The 17754-nt window shown below is 38.8% G+C and overlaps 1 pseudogene; it reads left to right on the forward strand.

Annotated features, from left to right (window-relative positions):
* Nucleotides 1–8687: 8687 nt before the first annotated feature.
* On the forward strand, nucleotides 8688–14740 carry LOC118494541 (annotated as a pseudogene).
* Nucleotides 14741–17754: the final 3014 nt, after the last annotated feature.

Below are 17754 nucleotides of genomic sequence, written 5' to 3' on the forward strand. Positions count from 1 at the left end.
AGCAGGTGGTGAAAGAAACTAACTGGAGCTGAAACAGCCACTGGAGCTGGAAATTATACATCCTTTATAGTTTACATAGTTTAATAACATGGAAATATCATCACTGTCAAATATCAATCTAAGCAGCTGTTAATAAACTGTCATATCATCTACCTCATAAAGACACCACTTACATTAATCATCCCATATTTATTCCAGCAGCCTTTGCACTCGGCACTATTGTCTTACTCTTAACAAAGTCCATTGTTGTTGTTGTTTAATATATATAGTTATATTTATATCTTTATGTCAGGGACAAAGCAATGAGGAGAACAGGAGTTTTTATTGAAAGAGGTTTTTTATTAACCTTAAAATATGCTAAACAATATAAACCAAGAACTTAATATCTGGGCCTTTTAAAAGATGTCAACAAAATATAAATATACTAGGGCTGTCAAACGATTAATTTTTTGAATCATGATTAATCGCTGAATTTCTATAGTTAATCGTGATTAACTGCATGTTTTATCACACGAATAAAATTCTATTATTTTGCATTTCAGAACTGTTTTTAAGTTCATATTAACAATGAAGCCATTCTTACCAGTGGATCTTGATTGGGAATCAAATGAATGCAAAGAAAGTTACTTTATGAACTTGACTTGAGATTTGTAATTCTTTATTATTTATTTACTGTAAACAAAAGAAAAATGAATCTGTCATTATTGCACAATTCCTCCAAGTCCCTAACCTAACTGAGATGTAACACTAACACGCTGCTTATACAGTACAAACTAAATGGTCCAAAACCAGACGCCACAGCAGGACATTTGTAACCTTTACGTTTTTCTAACAAAGAATGTAACAATTCTCCTGGACAGAAAAGTGGGAGGACAATGTCCCAAATGACAAAAACAGTCAAAAAAACAATACAAACAACACAGTCCTGAAACCGTATGCTGATATAAATAGTCAGTAAAGTGTTTAGTAACTCCTAAATAAATTGATTACTCACTGACGTCCAGTGATCACCGGTTAATGAGACAGCGTTTGCAGCACCTTGCAGCAGTTCTAGTTGGGGTTCTCCGTGTCATACAGGCTGTGTATGGTGAAACTATTGTCCCCCTCGACAACTTTTTAAAAGTAAACTTTCCATTCAGAATCTTATTGGCATCCATTTCGGCGTCTCGTGCTCGCCATTCACTCAAACGTAACATTAGCCTACTACTCTTTGGCCGGCTCACAAGTCCAGACTAGTGTGTGCAGCGTGCCTGTTGTTGTGTTTCCGGTCTAGCTAGATCCGTTGTGGTGTTGTAGTTTTTCTAACGTTACTAGTTGTTGCAACAGCATGTGAAAAAAACTACAAAGTTTGCTAGGCCAAAAAGAAAGTTAATCTCCAGATAAAAAAATTGACGCCGTTAAAATGGGTTTGCGTTAATGGCATTAATAACACGTTTAACTGACAGCACTAAAATATACTCAAAATACCAACAACAAAACAGGATGTGAACTAAACAAACTGACCTGACTCAATCAGACACAAGGGGACATATATACTGGTTTGGACAGACTAAAGGACACAGAAGGGGAAACCCAGACGGTCTTTGGTGTTTTTTGTTTAGGGTTAAGGTTAGGGTTAGCTGCCTGGAAGGTGCCGTTGGAGTCAAAAAACACCATCGAGCAACCGAGACGGACATGAACTACCCCCCCCCCCTTCCAACATGGCAGCACATGGTATGTCTGGATTGTCAGCCTCAGGATTTAACAGTCCTTCACCTTTGGCCTGGCCTTTTCTCCACCAGGAAGGACCGGCCCTCCAGCATGGTAACAAAGAACAAAACATGATGATTAATAGAACACAACAATGATTATTTAACCTACAATTTAAAATGTGTGCACTCCATTTAAACAGTGTAAGGCTCAAAGTAAATAAATATGTAGATTATAAATCATATTAACAGTGTTTAGACTACTTTAGTGATCATGAATAGTTTGGGGTGTGTCTGACTGTAAAGTTAACCTGTGGACTAAACAGAATAGGGGGACATTGTGGACAATATTACCATTGCTGGCTGTTGTTACCATGTGGAGCTGTTGACCATCACACTGTAAAAAGTAGTTAAATGTTGGTCTGTCTTTGTTCATCTTAGCTGTGTGTCTGGTTCTGGATGTAGGTTACATTGACAGCAACCAAAAACCAGAGTCAGATTTCTTGTATTTGTTGACATACTATAAAGATATTCAGAACTTATATGATCATTAAATTATCCAGAAGAGTTAAATGTTTATATATTGAACAACATTGAGAATGTCAGTAAGAAAATCTTGAAATGTAAATTTAAATTTGGGGAACTGTTTGGTTGAGTCTCATCACGGCATGGTAGACAGTCCTGAATGTTGACACAGAAAAGCTCTTTATTGGAGGTGAGGAAGATACCAGACCTTCATTTAACTAAACTACCATCATAGTCTTCATCACTGAAATATTTTCTCTTACAAAACTGGGAAATACATTTTGAAAACACTTCTTATAAAACATAAATCTCACTTCTGTGTTGCCTGTCAAAGTTAGTTTTTTGTTACATAAAAAGTAGCTGTTTTCTGCCTGAATTTCAAAATTGTGCAAACTGCAACTGTCAGGAAACTACAAGACATTTAGACATTCAGTACAATTTCTACTTTGCAACTAAGAGTGAATCAAAACAAATCCTCCTTTTTTCCCAGGAGTCCTTCTTCATCACTTGAGGACTTCATCACTTGTGGTGGTAGGACTGACTTTATGCACCAACACACAGTGCTACAGACTGTGTCCCTGTTTATTATCAGAAATAGCCTACTGCCCCCTGCTGTGCATTATGGGATGAGGACAAGTTTGCACTTAAGCAACATAGCTCCATGGCGACTCGCCGACAAACTTGGAGTCGTTAAGAGGGGCGGAGCTTCAGAGAAATCTGCTCTGATGACCATGTTAGGTCCTACCTTTCGAAAACGCACAATAACAGAGAAATCTTCACATTGTTTAGCAAACAGCTTAGGAAACCTCCCCTATCTTTAGGAAATCTGTTTAAAGACACATCTGGCCAATGATGTAAATGTTGTCACATGACTTGTGTTGCTGTATTTTGGTTTGTTTCACCAACAGATTTAGACCAGAGCAAACGTTATCCACCCACTAAAGGTCAAAGTCTCCTGAGTAAAGTGCCCGTGACTTATTGACAATCGTTTGGTTTTTGCTTCTTCCGTGGGTATGCTCTCTAAACAGTAATCTACATTGTGTATTTATATGCTGTATATCAGATGCCTGATCATAGTTTATTCTCACCTTCTTATATTTAATCATCCAACAGTGAGCGATAGTAAAAGTGTGAGCTGTCAGATAGAAAGTGAAAGGAGATTTTACACTTTATCTTCAGTCTACAGCTCGAGATAACGACTTTATGACCCATATCTGCCCTTTATCCTTTATATGATCCAACTACATGTCTCATACTCCCATTTAACAAACAACTGTAGAGTTTCTCACAAATGTGTGTTTAAACCATTTAAAAATAATGAATGTACAGGTCTGAGTGAATGACCAGTTAGGATGAAGCATTTTAGGCAAAATATAATTTCGGCTGGAAGAAGGAGGTTTCGCTTCAACATTTGAGATTTTCGGTGGAGTGCTGAATCCAACAGTTATGTTCCAAAAAGTGAAGGACATCTCAAGTTCCGTTGGAGAGGTCAACAAAAACAAATGAAATGACGGTAATGTGTGCTCCTGGACGTGAGAACTTGAGATGTGCTGCCTTTTCTATATTTAAATAATGTTGCAACATCACAAACAGCTTTGAGAAATCAGTGATTAGATAATTGGGTTATGATGTTAAGGTCAATGTTCAAATGCTGCTGTAACATCCTGATAACTCTATACTTTCTACTTGTTATAAAACCATAGGCTTGTTTTGTGGTTGGTATCCTATCTACTGACTGGACCTCTGGTACTTGACTCTGGTCTTGGTTCAAGGTAGTTTCACAGAGATACATCTTCAGAAAGGAAAACTGTGTTTACAATTTATGATACCAATAAAAACAAATGAGAAAGGCTTTGTTCAGAGAGATTTTTTTAGAACAGATTTAGAGCTGCAACTAACAATTATTTCCACGGTGGATTAATGTGTGGATTATTATCTGGATGAATGGATGAGTGGTTCTGTCTCTAAAATGTGGATCAGTGTTTCCCAAAAAGCCCAAGATGACGTCTTCAAATGTCTTGTTCAGTCCACAACTCAAAGATATTCAGTTAATGTCCCAGAGGAGAGAAGAAACTACAACACATTACATCAAACAAGTTTACCTGTTTTTTATCATAAAAAATGACTCAAACTGATTAATCTATCAAAATAATTGGCGATTAATTTAATAGTTGACAACTTATCGATTCATCTTCGCAGCTCTACTGTAAATCTACAGTAGATGACATATTAACAAAAACAGGATACCTTATTAGAAAGTATTGATGTCCTTTGCACAACAGTGTTGGACTATAATTGTGATTACCTTTAAGGTTTAGAAAAACTACATTTTTGAGATTCTCCATATTTGAGTAATATGTTTATTAGTCTGATAGTTTGTTCTGTGAAGGTTTCCCTTGTTGGACATATTAACTAAACTAGTGAACTCTAAATCAACACTAACTATAAGCCTAAAGGGCTCTCTTATCACCTGCAACTACCTTTGTTTTATACACCTGTAATACTGATTACTTTACTTTTTATTGCGAGTTCGTCTAAGGTAATGAAGGTGTACCTTATCTTATCTAGAGAGCTCTCCTCCCTCCTTCCCTCCTGTTTTATTGATGATTTAAAGTCTTGACAATAAAATCTTTGAAAAAAGACTTCAGTGTGTTCTGTGAAATGGCCCCGCGTCCTCCTCCCTCTCTGCAGATATAAAATATAAACTGCTCTCTGCTCTCTCTGCCTCCCCAACATCACAGACCAACAACACAGGTAAGAACTCTTTACAACTGGAAATACTTTACAATGATACTATCAGATGCGAATGCATGCGGAACATGTTTTTGACATAACTAACAACTGAAAATATGAATCTTTCATTAACATTGAAATGAAAACAGTTGTCATTTTGAACAACTTTAACTAAATAATTTTGTTTGCGCCTTCATCTGTAAAAGAAGAAATAGTTTTTTTATTTAAAAACATCAAATCTTTCACTTCATGTCATTACTGAGCAGGTTAATAAAATAATAAATCGGGGGGTGATGGCGCAGTGGATATGACATATGCCTTTGGTGTGGGAGACCCGGGTTCAATTCACGCTGCGATACATCAGCCAGTGTGTCCCTGAGCAAGACACTTAACCCCTATTTGCTCCAGAGGTGTGCAACCTCTGACATATATAGCAATTGTAAGTCGCTTTGGATAAAAGCGTCAGCTAAATGACATGTAATGTAATAGCGCTGCTATGAATCTCACTGTGTTGACTTTAAATGACCAAAGAACATAATTATCTAATAACAGAACAACTGACTTGTTTTTCCTTCTTCCAGAGAACTCATAAACTGCTCCGCTGTTTGTTGCTAAGCTGTTGACATGGCAACGTGAGTAATACCAACATTAATAAAAGCTGTTTCTGCTGTTGCAGTTTGAGTTTTCAATGTTGTCTCTGTTTTAACCTGTTGATGCTGCAGATCTAACCTGATCTGGACCAGTTTATGTTCAGAGTTTTAGATTGAAATCTTTCACTAATCGACACCTTTTGGAAACTGTGATCTATAATCAATATTCAATCTCTGGGTGAAAGAGATTCTCAGCTGAGGGAATACGTAATATATTCAAACTTGTTGAGCCTTAAAGTTACGTTAGTAATGCCACTGAAAGAAGCTGTGCAGTTACAGAAGCACAAACTGTATTCATCATGTTGCCATGGGAACGTAGTACTGCTTTCACTTGGTGAAATTCTGTTTAATTTGATTTAAAATGTTGCTTTCACTGAACTACTGAATATGTTTAGAGTGTTCACTCATGGGCATCGGAAGCACAAAGAAAAAGTGGGTGGTCCTCTCTCTTGCTAGTCAGTGAAGATAACCATACAGTAGCAGCTTGGCTTTAATATTTAGAAACACGTAGCACTGGAAGAACAACTAGCTTCTCTCATTGACCAGGATTCAAAGAGCTGCCAACACTGGTTGATTGATGTTAACGGTAGCTACTGCACCTAACAAAATGTCAAATAACTGTTAGCTTTATAACAACATGTGTAAGTGTCCTGTAATTCAATGCTGCAATAAAGACTACATGATGTCTTTAAAAGCAACAGGCGAACAATATTAATAATAACTAGAAAATTCTGGAAGAAATTTTGACAGTGTGCCTACTACTTGGTGCATATCCGAATAACACTAGCTAAGTATTATTAGCAGTAGCTGTATTGACGTACATAGGTCACACTGTCACTGAGAGAGACAGCATACAATTTTTTAACAATAGTAATAGGGAATGGATGGATGGGCTTACAAGACACTACAAATGCATACAGGTCAAGACCAGAGTACAGCGTAGTACCACTTACAGAAAGGTTAAAGTACTGATTATTTACATGGAGTCTGGTGGATTTAGGATACTTAAAGTACTGATATTACATGGAGTCTGGTGGGTTTTTTAATTTTTTTTAGAGACTATTTTTTGGGGCTTTTCCCTTTTATTAAGTGACAGTGGATAGACATGAAAGGGGGAGAGAGATGGGGAATGATATGCAGCAAAGGGTAGCAGGTCGGATTTGAACCCACGCCACTGCAAAGGACTCAGCCAACATGGGGCGAACGCTCTCACTGGCTGAGCTAGATGCCGCTAGATGCCCCCCCCCCCCCATAGTTAATATCATTAGTAACAGCTGATCTGAGCTACCTTTCCTCTGCTGTTTGACATGTCCTGTAAAGAGAGGACAACACGGCCTACAGTAAAGAGTCTTTATGATAGGAGCCTAGGAGGTGTGTGTGTAAGAAGTTGTTGCTATGGTGATTTCCACAGTGAGGGAGTAGAGGAGGGAGGGGGAGACAGTATCCCCCCTTCTGGTCTTCAACATTCCAGCCCCACACACACACATTGGAAAATCGGAATGTGTGTTTGTGTGTGTGTGTGTGTGTGTGTGTGTGTGTGTGTGTGTGTGTGTGTGTGTGTGTGTGTGTGTGTGTGTGTGTGTGAGAATGTGTGTTTGTTTGTGTGTGTGTGTGCGTGTATGAGAATGTGTGTGTGTTAAAGTATTACACTACCCACAATCCTAAGCGTAACAACAACGTCTCTGATTGGTGGAGATCACGGTTGCCAAGCAAATGTCTAGGGAACCAGCAAAATAATTTATTTTTTCATTGTTTCTATCGGCAGTTGGTATGAACAGAGCCAAATGTTTATGTCGATGGATTCCATAGTTACATGTCTGCGACCGGCACAAAATTTCCTACATTTTGACCAAAAATGATTCATGAAGAGTGAAAACTGTAGGTGAGAGAGCAATTTGTTTGGAAAATATTCGGAGAATATTACTGCAGATCCATTTCTTTTCATTGTTTCTATCGGCAGTTGGTTTAAGGAGAGCCAAAAGTTTAGGTCTGGTGGATTCCATAGTTACATGTCTGCGACCGTCACAAAATTTCCTACATGTTGACCAACAATGATGTATGAAGAAGGAAAACTGTAGGGGAGAGAGCAAGTTGTTTGGAGAAAATTCAGAGAATCGTACCACAGCTCCCCACTCTGTCGTCCACTCTAACTATGAAGATTCCGTCCCCATACACACACATTGGGAAATCTGAAACGGTCTGAAAAGAGGACGATACGTAAACTGTGATTTCGTAGAAACTGTGATTGATATCAGAATGCCCATTCAGCCCAATAAACGCCAAAGTATTGTCTTCGGTTTAAACCTTTAATTATGTCTCTACATAAAAGTATGGCGATACAGCAAGGCCCCAAAAAGGGGTTGTTTTCAGCGATGCTAAGCGATTTCACGAAGATTTCCCATTCAAGTCTATGGGACAATTTTGCGCCGTTTTTTGCCGATTTCATGAAAACTGTGCGGCAAATCTTTTTCAAAACACATAGCATACCATTTCCGAGCATTACACACGTTTTGATGTATTTTGTGTGTATGTGTTGGCAACGCTCCGTGACTAGTTACGGGACAAAAAACAGGCGGAATAATAATAATAAGTACGAGAAACAATAGTCATTGTGCCGATTGCTGCTATTGCAGCACGTCGGCAATTTTGAGCGTCAAAAACTTCATTTCCTGCATTCTGATACGTTTTTAGGCACAATTTATGGTAAAACTTCATAATTTATGTCAAGGACAATACAAATTTTGTAGGTAACAATTCAAATATTAAATTTTATGGAATATACTGCAGTGGGGAAGGGAAGGGGGCTTTCGCATCCGACTACAATTGAGCACAATGTCCAGTTCATTTTGATTAGTATGAACAGGGCATAACCGTATCTTTTTCCCAAGGAGCACGTTTTGGTCCTTAGTTGAAAGTGTACGAGTGACTTACATCAGGTATCTGCTGTTACTGTTGTAGCTCATTTGCATCAGGGGTTTAAACAAACTGTACTAAAACATGGGAAAAGTAGGCTATTTAACGCTACTATGAGACGTTTTTACAGGTTATAAAACCGTCTCAATGTCATGCTGATAAACAGCACCCGCGCACCATGCAGACAGACGTCAAAGCTCCGGCAGAAGGAGAGCTCTGTGTCCGTCAGCAGCTGTTTCTCACTGTGCCGCCGGTCCCCAGAGCAACATGGTCACCGGGAGAGTCCGGTGCATATACAGTAGTGGCTGTGGATGAGAGGGAATTCAGCTGGCTGCTGAAAATCAGACATTTGTGATTTTCCTTTGGTGCTGGCTAAAACCTCTTTGGGGGGAGCCAAAACTTTCTCTATGCAGGAAAACCCTGGTTTAGTGACAGTGTATGAGCTAACAGCCAGAGCCACCTGAGCAGCTGACATGATAAGATCTTTGTTTACCTTGATGTGTTGTGGGAGAGCAGCGGATGCGAATAGTGAAAACACGGATTGGAGTTTAATTTATATGGACTCTGAATGAGCCAAGTGAAATGGATTGGAGGAAGCAGTAGCGTGGAAGTCAACGCTGTAGCTAAAACGTGGAAGGGAGTTTAATGTATTTGGGCATTCCTCAAGTGGAATGGATTTGACTGACGGCGCTCTGAAAAGTAAAACAGACAGATGTGCAGAAAAGTGAGTCCCACCCACATACAATGGTTCCGACGGCCATGTGTCCACTGCCTCTAAAAGAACCGGTCAAACATGCCCATGTGAGCCCATACTGTGGGCAGAGGCAAACCCACGCTAATCACATGTTGGCCTCCTGTGGGTTAGTCTGTGTGGGGCTCACAGCAATTTTCCCTTAGGGCCCCTATGTTGGTTTTCTGTGGGCAACCAATTATGGGCTTGCCCACATTAAATAACCAGAATTAGTTGTGATTCTAAAAACTTTTTAAATAAAACTTATTTATATTTATTTCCTCATATATTTTTTCAGGATACATTTTGTAGCATATTATGTATTCATTTATTTAACATTGAATACATCAGTAGTTCTCTATATTATTGATTCACTTTTTATGTTTTTATTGGGTCCTGATTACACTGCTGGGATTTTGCAACTAATAGATCACAAATTAGAAAATGTATTAGTCTATATCACGGGTAATATTCAATCGATAAAATTCATTTCACTTTGTTTTTTCCTAAAAACGTGTTCCTCTTGACTGAAGTAAGAGATCAATGCGTTAGTACAAGAGTCAAAAGACACCAAACGCACCGTTTTATGTGAATGTACAGAGCATGACAGAGTTGATAATCACCATGGTGATACCCATTATCTCTGTCTGGGTTTTGTCTAAACTGAATACATTACATTATTACATCACTGGCCTACATTATTACCACTATTACTGCTTTTTTAATCAGTCTTTATGTACAGATTCAGTGTCCCAGCATGTGTGAGTGTGTTTTGATTAAATCAACTCAATTGAGACTTTTGGTTAAATTATTACTTTTTAGTTCTTTTTTCATGTTTTAAACATTTTAAAACAAAACACAAAACACAACATGAAAACATCACCTCCCCATCTGATTAAACAATAGCCACAACATCCAATACAATAAAATAACAAATAGAAACAACTGTAAATCAAATTAACATATTAGGTAAATATAACATCATAATGTATTGCCTACGTGCCTACGTCCACTGTACATAGCCTCCTAGGAGCCCCCCAGAAAGCTTACGTACCAACACTTCCGAATCCCAATTCTCCCCCTTACCCTTTCCCCTTCGTCTTTTCCCTAGCCCTTGTCCCTCGAACCAAGTGGCAAGGGCTAGGGGTGAAAACATACCCCTATGAATGGGACACCACTTAGTTACGGTTATGTCACCATACAGTATGATCACAAACTTCCAAGATGCCGTCTGCAAGTGTGTGTATGTCTATTGCATGGGTTTTGATAAGTGTCATATGTATGTATATATTTTATAGTTCTTTTATGTTCACTTTGGTGGTGCAGATGTTCTTATCTGTGTACTACTTAGGTTTGTTTGCATACATATTTTTAAACACACTGCATGGTGTGTTGTATATCTGTTTCAGTTATCACTGTTTTGAATGTCATTGATGTTCAGAAACACTTTCTTTGTTAATAAAAATCTGTCTTTATTGCCCAATAAAGTAAACACAATAGGCAACATTATACATTATACAAACATTATATAAAAATACATTATGTTACAGAACCATTATCACTATTAAAAACCATAACTTACATGTCACACACATATACAAAGGCACTCAAATGTATAAAACTCAAAAAAGACACGCAAGACCACAAAAAACCTACAGTTATTCAGAAATTCCAGACCACAGTCTGATGCCTGTTAGCCAGTAACCTTTCCCTCCTGTATCATAACCAACAACAATGCACAGGTACATGAATAGGTATGAATTACAAATAATTACAATAATACAGTACCAATACAACACGAACGCATGACTCACTCCCATAGTTGCTTTGCAGCATATTCTGATTTTAGAAACTTCTGCTCGTTTTCAGCCCAGAAAGTGGATCAGCTGCTGGGTTTCCTCCGGCGTCCCTGTGTGATACAGGACGGTATATGTTTCTCAGGCGTCCCTGTGTGATACAGGACGGTATATGTTCATCAGGCGTCCCTGTGTGATACAGGACGGTATATGTTCATCAGGCGTCCCTGTGTGATACAGGACGGTAAATGTAAAGCACATATCGATGTCTCCAAAGCAAGTAGTATTATGCACTGATATCAAACAAAATTATCTGCTAATGGAGTTTAGTTAACACTGTAGACATGCATGGAGTCCTTTCAAGGCAGAGAATGCGGACTGTTGTGGAACTAAGCATGTAACGTTAACGTTATATGTTAGCGTTAGCATAGCAAGCTAGCGATTTTTAAAAACGTTTCAATAAGAACATGGTTGCAACTATATATGTACAGGACTGTGTAGAGCACAAACACCAACGTCGTATTTTTAAATCAATTCTTTAAGCCGAGAATACTTACATTAAACGAATGGGAAGGCTCTGAATTCTTGGCGGTGCAAATACCTTCCTGTAGCCCTCCCTCCCAGCCATTTCGTGATTCTTCTGCTCCTTGTATTTGGTGATAAGGGCTGTAGGTTTTCCACCTAGGCCAAGATCTCTTTGTCTCTGAGCACATGTTGGCTGAAAACCCTTTGCTTGAAAAGATAATGTTTAACCCACTACTGGATGGGTTCCAACAACAGCAAAATACAAAGAACAATACGGCACGTACTGACATGTTTTTAAATGCTGACACTCCAGCCATCTCACAAGCCAATTCTTGGATTGAAGGTATCCCTTCATTCCTCCATCCTTTTAAAATAATCAGTCTGCCTATCATTAAACTAGTCTGGACCCAACTGATTATTTGCTTATATATTCCACTTATGATTGACCCATCTCCTAGAACAATAATCTTGGGATGAATGGAACCTGGGTCCCTGCAATCTGACCTATGTTATCATGTATCCCAGTCCAGAATTCTTGAACCTTATCACAGGACCATAGCACATGATGTAATAGGTCGTCCTCTGTCTACATTTCCAACAATTCTGGTCTTCAGACCAAGTCTAAACAATTTGGAGGGTGTCCAGTAGGAGAAATGCATATCTTTAAACTATTACTTCTACTAAATCTAAAACTGAATGAGGCGCAACCCTCACATCGCGACATAGTTTTAGTTTTATTCTGGCCCATTGCTCATCATACAGCGTAATACTCCTTTCCCAAATTCATCAACACCTTATCTAAACATTCTGGTGCCTCGGTCTGAAGAACTGGATCAAAAAAATCCCCACTACAGATGGGAAGTTGAAAATATTTAAAGAATCGGAAATTCCAATTGCTGTACCACATCCTTAAGGATTTTGATACTTGATGAGGCATTTAGATATGGATCCAGTTCCAAGGAGCCCTTACCAGCGGGTGCCGGACTTGTTGGACCGTGCAAACACAGCCTCCTTCTTTCATTCCTTCAACCAGATTCTTGAAAAGGTCAGCGTAGCGATGTGTGCGCATATCCAAAACCTGTTGATATCCAAGTCTTTGATAATGTTTAAAAGTAGCGGTGTTCTCCTTCTTATCGGTCTGCAGCCCTGCAAACTGTCGGCTGGTTGGTTTGTGTACAGCAACCATAGCAACGCACAGAGCTGACCATAAGCCTGCGGTAAAAACCCTGATTAAGACGCATATTCAAATGCGCATTGTACTGTCCAAAGAATGCCTCTAAAACCCGAATAATACCGGAATATCCCACGTCTTAATCGGAAAATGCTATATTAGGAAAAAGCCCTTATTCGGATATCCACCGAATATGCATGATCCGTATCAATTCGGAATATTGTCATATTCGTGGAATGTTGGTGTGCGTGTTAAAATACAGTCTACAGAGTAGACAGGGTATTGATTGGACACAAAAAGTAATGTATCCTCCGCATATAGCATACGTTTAGGACACAACAAAGGAGTACGGGGCAAGCCTTGTGTTGTTCTCCTTTCAAGACCAAAATATATTATCTGACAGCTTCGCCCACAATAAACACCACCTGATCGGGATAATTAAACATTAATTACCTATTTAACTCTTTGCCAAAATGTTTTAAAAAATCGTAATGTCTAACTGCATTAAGAAATTGGGCCGGTAATTGTTATAGTGTCCTGGGTTACATTACAATACATGACATTTAGCTGACGCAACTCCTAATTAAGTGCTTTCAACCATGAGGTACAAACTCTGGACAGAAAGAAACAAGTGCAGCACTTTAGCTTCGAGAGATGTGTTTTTTAGCCTTGGCGAAGATGTGTAGACTTTCAGCCGTCCTAATGTCAATGGGGAGCTTGTTCCATGGTTTTAGGGGCCAGGACAGCAACAGTATTAACAGACATAAACAGGATTTCGTTGAGTGATTGGATGTCCCTCGCTGTGAGGGAACAGCAGGCAGGTGGCCGATGCAGAGCTGATATTTAACTCACTGTTCTCTCAGGCCATTCTGCGACATTCTTCACTTGATCTGTTTCAGCGTGTTTTGCACTGTGCACTATTCCTCTTATAAATGAAGCATGTTGTATAATGCGTCCCCTGATCACAGCCTTTAGGCCCCCCATGCCACCCCTGAAGATGACACTGAGTACCATTTATTGCCAAATACTCAGACCTAAGCCATTTTTGTTATTTGGTGATGAGCTGATTGTTTTAAATTACGAATCTAATATTAGATGTTGTTACTGCACAGCTTATGGATTTTTATAGATTCATGTTTTGAGCACTCAACAAGGTAAAGTTTGGCCCAGTAGGTAGAGTGATATTGTATTTCCTTCTATGTTCAGTATTTTTGAGCTCATGTCTTTACTTTTCTACAGGAACACCTCATCCAAATATGACAAAATCCCCCGCAAAGTTCTAATCCAAGGATCTCCTACTATCTACCAGCTGAACTTAAGAAGGAGAACATTCAACCTCAGAGAACAATTAAAGAGAAACATTGGAACTCTGACAAGAATGACTCTTGGTGAAAAAGATCCAAACAAGATAAACACAAACCATCTTACTTGTTGGTGAAACAGGAACAGAAAATCTACTCTGATCCACGCTCTGGTCAACTACGCCATGGGAGTGGAGTGGGAGGATGATGTCTGGTTTCCGATCGTAGAAGACGATAAGAGAAGTCAATCAGAAAGTCAGACATCAGATGTGATCGTGTACCAGATCTTTGGTTTTGAAGATAAACTCTGCCCTACTCTCTGACCATCATCGATACTCCTGGATACGGAGACACCAGAGGGATCGAACAAGATGCCATCGTCAGTCAAAGATTATTAGACCTGTTTCACTCAGAGGATGGAGTTCATGAGATTAATGCAGTGGGTCTGGTGATGAAAGCAAGTGAGAATCGACTGAGTGACCGACTGAGGTACATCTTTGATTCAGTGATGTCTCTGTTTGGAAAAGACATAGAGAAGAATATTGTCGCCCTCATAACACACTCAAATGGTGTGACACCTGAAATGTTTTGAATGCTCTCAAGGCTGCAAACATTAAATGTGCCAACGATGAGGAGAATGAAACTGTTCACTTCCTGTTTGATAACTGCCAGAGCACTCAGAAAACAAAGAAAAATAAGTTGCTTTGAAAGGTGCATGGGAAGTACAATGGACCAAATTGGTCAATTCACTGATTTCCTGACAGAAAATACCCCTAAAAGCTGGAGACAACTGTTTGAAGTGTTTGATACACACACCAGACTGACAGCCTGCATCCAAGACCTGCAAGACAGATTAGTTTATTGATCTAAAACAGCAGAAATCCTTCAGATTCAACAGCTTCTGAGAAACATAAAGAGAGATGAAGAAAAATGAGAACTTTACTATAGAATTTGATGAGCCTACATAGAGACAGAACGTATCAAGGGTGGGATGTGGGGTTGTTTTACTATGAAGGAGCTGTCTGCTGCAAAACGTGTCAGAGGAACTGTCACTATCCCAAATGCACAGTGGCCTGGTATCCAGAGACTGTGAGGTCATGAATAGTGGCTGCTGCACTGTATGTGGTTGTTCTGTATCAGCTCATGTTAAAGAAGAGTGGAGTATGTGAACAAGACAAGAAATGTTAAAAAGACCCTGCAAGATGTGAAGGACAAGTATGAAAGGAACAAGGCAGGAAGTGAGAGCAAGTCAAGCCTTTTGGAAACTCTTACGAAAACAGGAAGAACTTCAGAAAGAAAAAGATCAGTTGTTGGAAGAGTCCTTTCAGCATGTTGTCAACTGAGCAGATCGCCCTGAATGTTAATTCATGTCCACTTATGACCACTTGGACTTCCTGATTGAGAAGATGACGGAGAAAGAGACACAGAGAAGAAGAGGAAACTGGAAGAGATGCAAGGTCGATGGATGAAGATGAAGGAATCAAAGCAGCGCTGCGCTACGGGTTTTGATAACAACAGAGCTGGTAAGCAAAGAGACAAAGAACTACATGATCAGAATCCCTGTGAGAAATAACTGTAGAAAATAAGGTCTACACTGATGATCAAATGTGTTTCATTTCATTTAACAAATATTACTTGCGATCACCTTTTTAAATGTCAATGTGTAATCCTGAAAAAAGTGCCTCTGTGGTGTAATGACTGTTTCTGTTTGTTCTTGTATGTTTCATGTTAATCACCACATTCTCACTCCCAACACAACATGGTCAGGAACCCTGGCACACTTGGTCAAGTCCATTTGGTGTCATTTTTAACGTGCTTGGTCAGGAACCCCTGCCGCCACTTTCCTACGATCTGGGTACCTCTGTGGGGTCATTTGCAATGTGCAGCGTAAACCACTCAGTTTGGGTTGGGAAAAGATGTGGGTGGGTTAAAAGATATGATGTGCATTAAGTGACACACAGTACAAGAACAGAACACAACCCCGGTCCTTCTGACAGTCCTGTGTTTCTTGTTTTATTTTGGGTCTTTATACTAATTCCTACCGTTGTTGCTCTTCATACTTCAGGTGCCTTGTGCATCGGTATCTGCCACTGAGGGCCACTGACCAGCATCAGCATGTTGATGAGTTGGATTGAGAACGTCTTGGTTTAAAACAGCTCTGGTTTTAAATCAGTGAGACTGCTGTTTTGATGTTGAATACAGCAGCTTCCTCCCTCTATATCACCAACTGAAGTCAGATCACAAATACTTTTATTATTCTTTACTTTCTTTGAGTGAGTTTAATGTTTCAATGATTTTCTAATGTGCTGTTCATGTCATACAGCTGTGATTCATTCTGTGTTTAATGATTATTTTATACTACTTTTGTTTCTTTATTTGAGTGATTAAATATATTCTGTGTTCTAATGATATAATATCCTGTCTGATGCAGTTTCTTGAATCATTATAAAAGTGTCTGCTTGATGAACCATTTGCTCCGAGTGTCTTCACTGGATCATCAGCAGCTTTTTGAGTCTCTCGAACTTTCTTCAAGAACGTCTGTTTGTCTTTGTTATGTTAATTATACATTTATGTAATGAGTTAGTTATGCCTTACTAGATACACTATATACTCACAGAAACACATACAAAAGATAGTTTACCTTACAACGTTCAAGTTCTGAATATGTTGATGTGTGTGTGTTAATGCTGCTGTCACGTCTGATAATTACTTTTTATACTGGTTTATGAATGATTTTCATTGTTTTGTGGTTCATAACCTATCATCTGGTTTTAAAGGTTTAATAAGACACAGATTATTTTCTATAATCCATTCACTCAGATGATGTGAGAGTAGATATACAGTATATGAAAAATGCTCTAGAGGAAAGAAGATTGGTAGGTTCACAAAGTTCAATTTGCAGATGAAGAGGCTTTGTTAAGATTTTTTACACGAAAAAATTTTATAAGATTTAGGACTTCCATGATTGTTTCCATGTTGGATTATGTTTCTTGTGTTGTGTGTGTGTGTGTGTGTGTGTGGTGTGTGTGTGTGTGTTGTGTGTGTGTGGTGTGTGTGTGTGTGTGTGTGTCTGTCTGTCTGTGGTGACATCTCTGGGAAATATCCTGTATTACAGTTTTCCTCCAAGTATGAATGCACACTATTACGATGAATGGTTAATCAGTAATCTATATAAATGCTAAACTGGTTTCATTTCAACTGTGTGTGTGTGTGTGTGTGTGTGTGTGTGCTGTGCGTGTCTGTCCTGTCCATCGATTTGGTCGACAAAATCGTTGCAGCTCTAATAACACAAACATATTTATGTAAATTACAAAAAACTGTTGTGTAACTTTGGCAGAACATTGTGTCCATGGTTTGAAATAATAAGCTGACTGATAACAGACGTTACCCCTCTTGTTGTCTTTCCCGTCGACCTGCAACTTTGTGTTTTCTGGTCGAAATTTCAACATTTTGTTCTTTTTCTACACTTTCTTCATGTTCTATTTTTTTGTCATTTTTTGGCATTTTGTTAATTTAGTTTTTGTCACTTTTTTTCACGTTTTTGTCACCTTTGGCGATGTTTTTGATGGTTTTTTTGTCACTTTTTCAAAGCGTTTTTAAAGAAATGTTTTGGTTGATTTTTTTTCCTGCGTTTTTGTAGCTTTTTTCCACAGTTGTCACTTTTTCAACGTTCTTTTGTCATAGTTCTGATCTAGAAAGTTTTGTAAACGTGATCAAATTTG

Source organism: Sander lucioperca, unplaced genomic scaffold (genome assembly GCF_008315115.2).
Source record: "Sander lucioperca isolate FBNREF2018 unplaced genomic scaffold, SLUC_FBN_1.2 Unpl_17, whole genome shotgun sequence".
NCBI lineage: Eukaryota > Metazoa > Chordata > Actinopteri > Perciformes > Percidae > Sander > Sander lucioperca.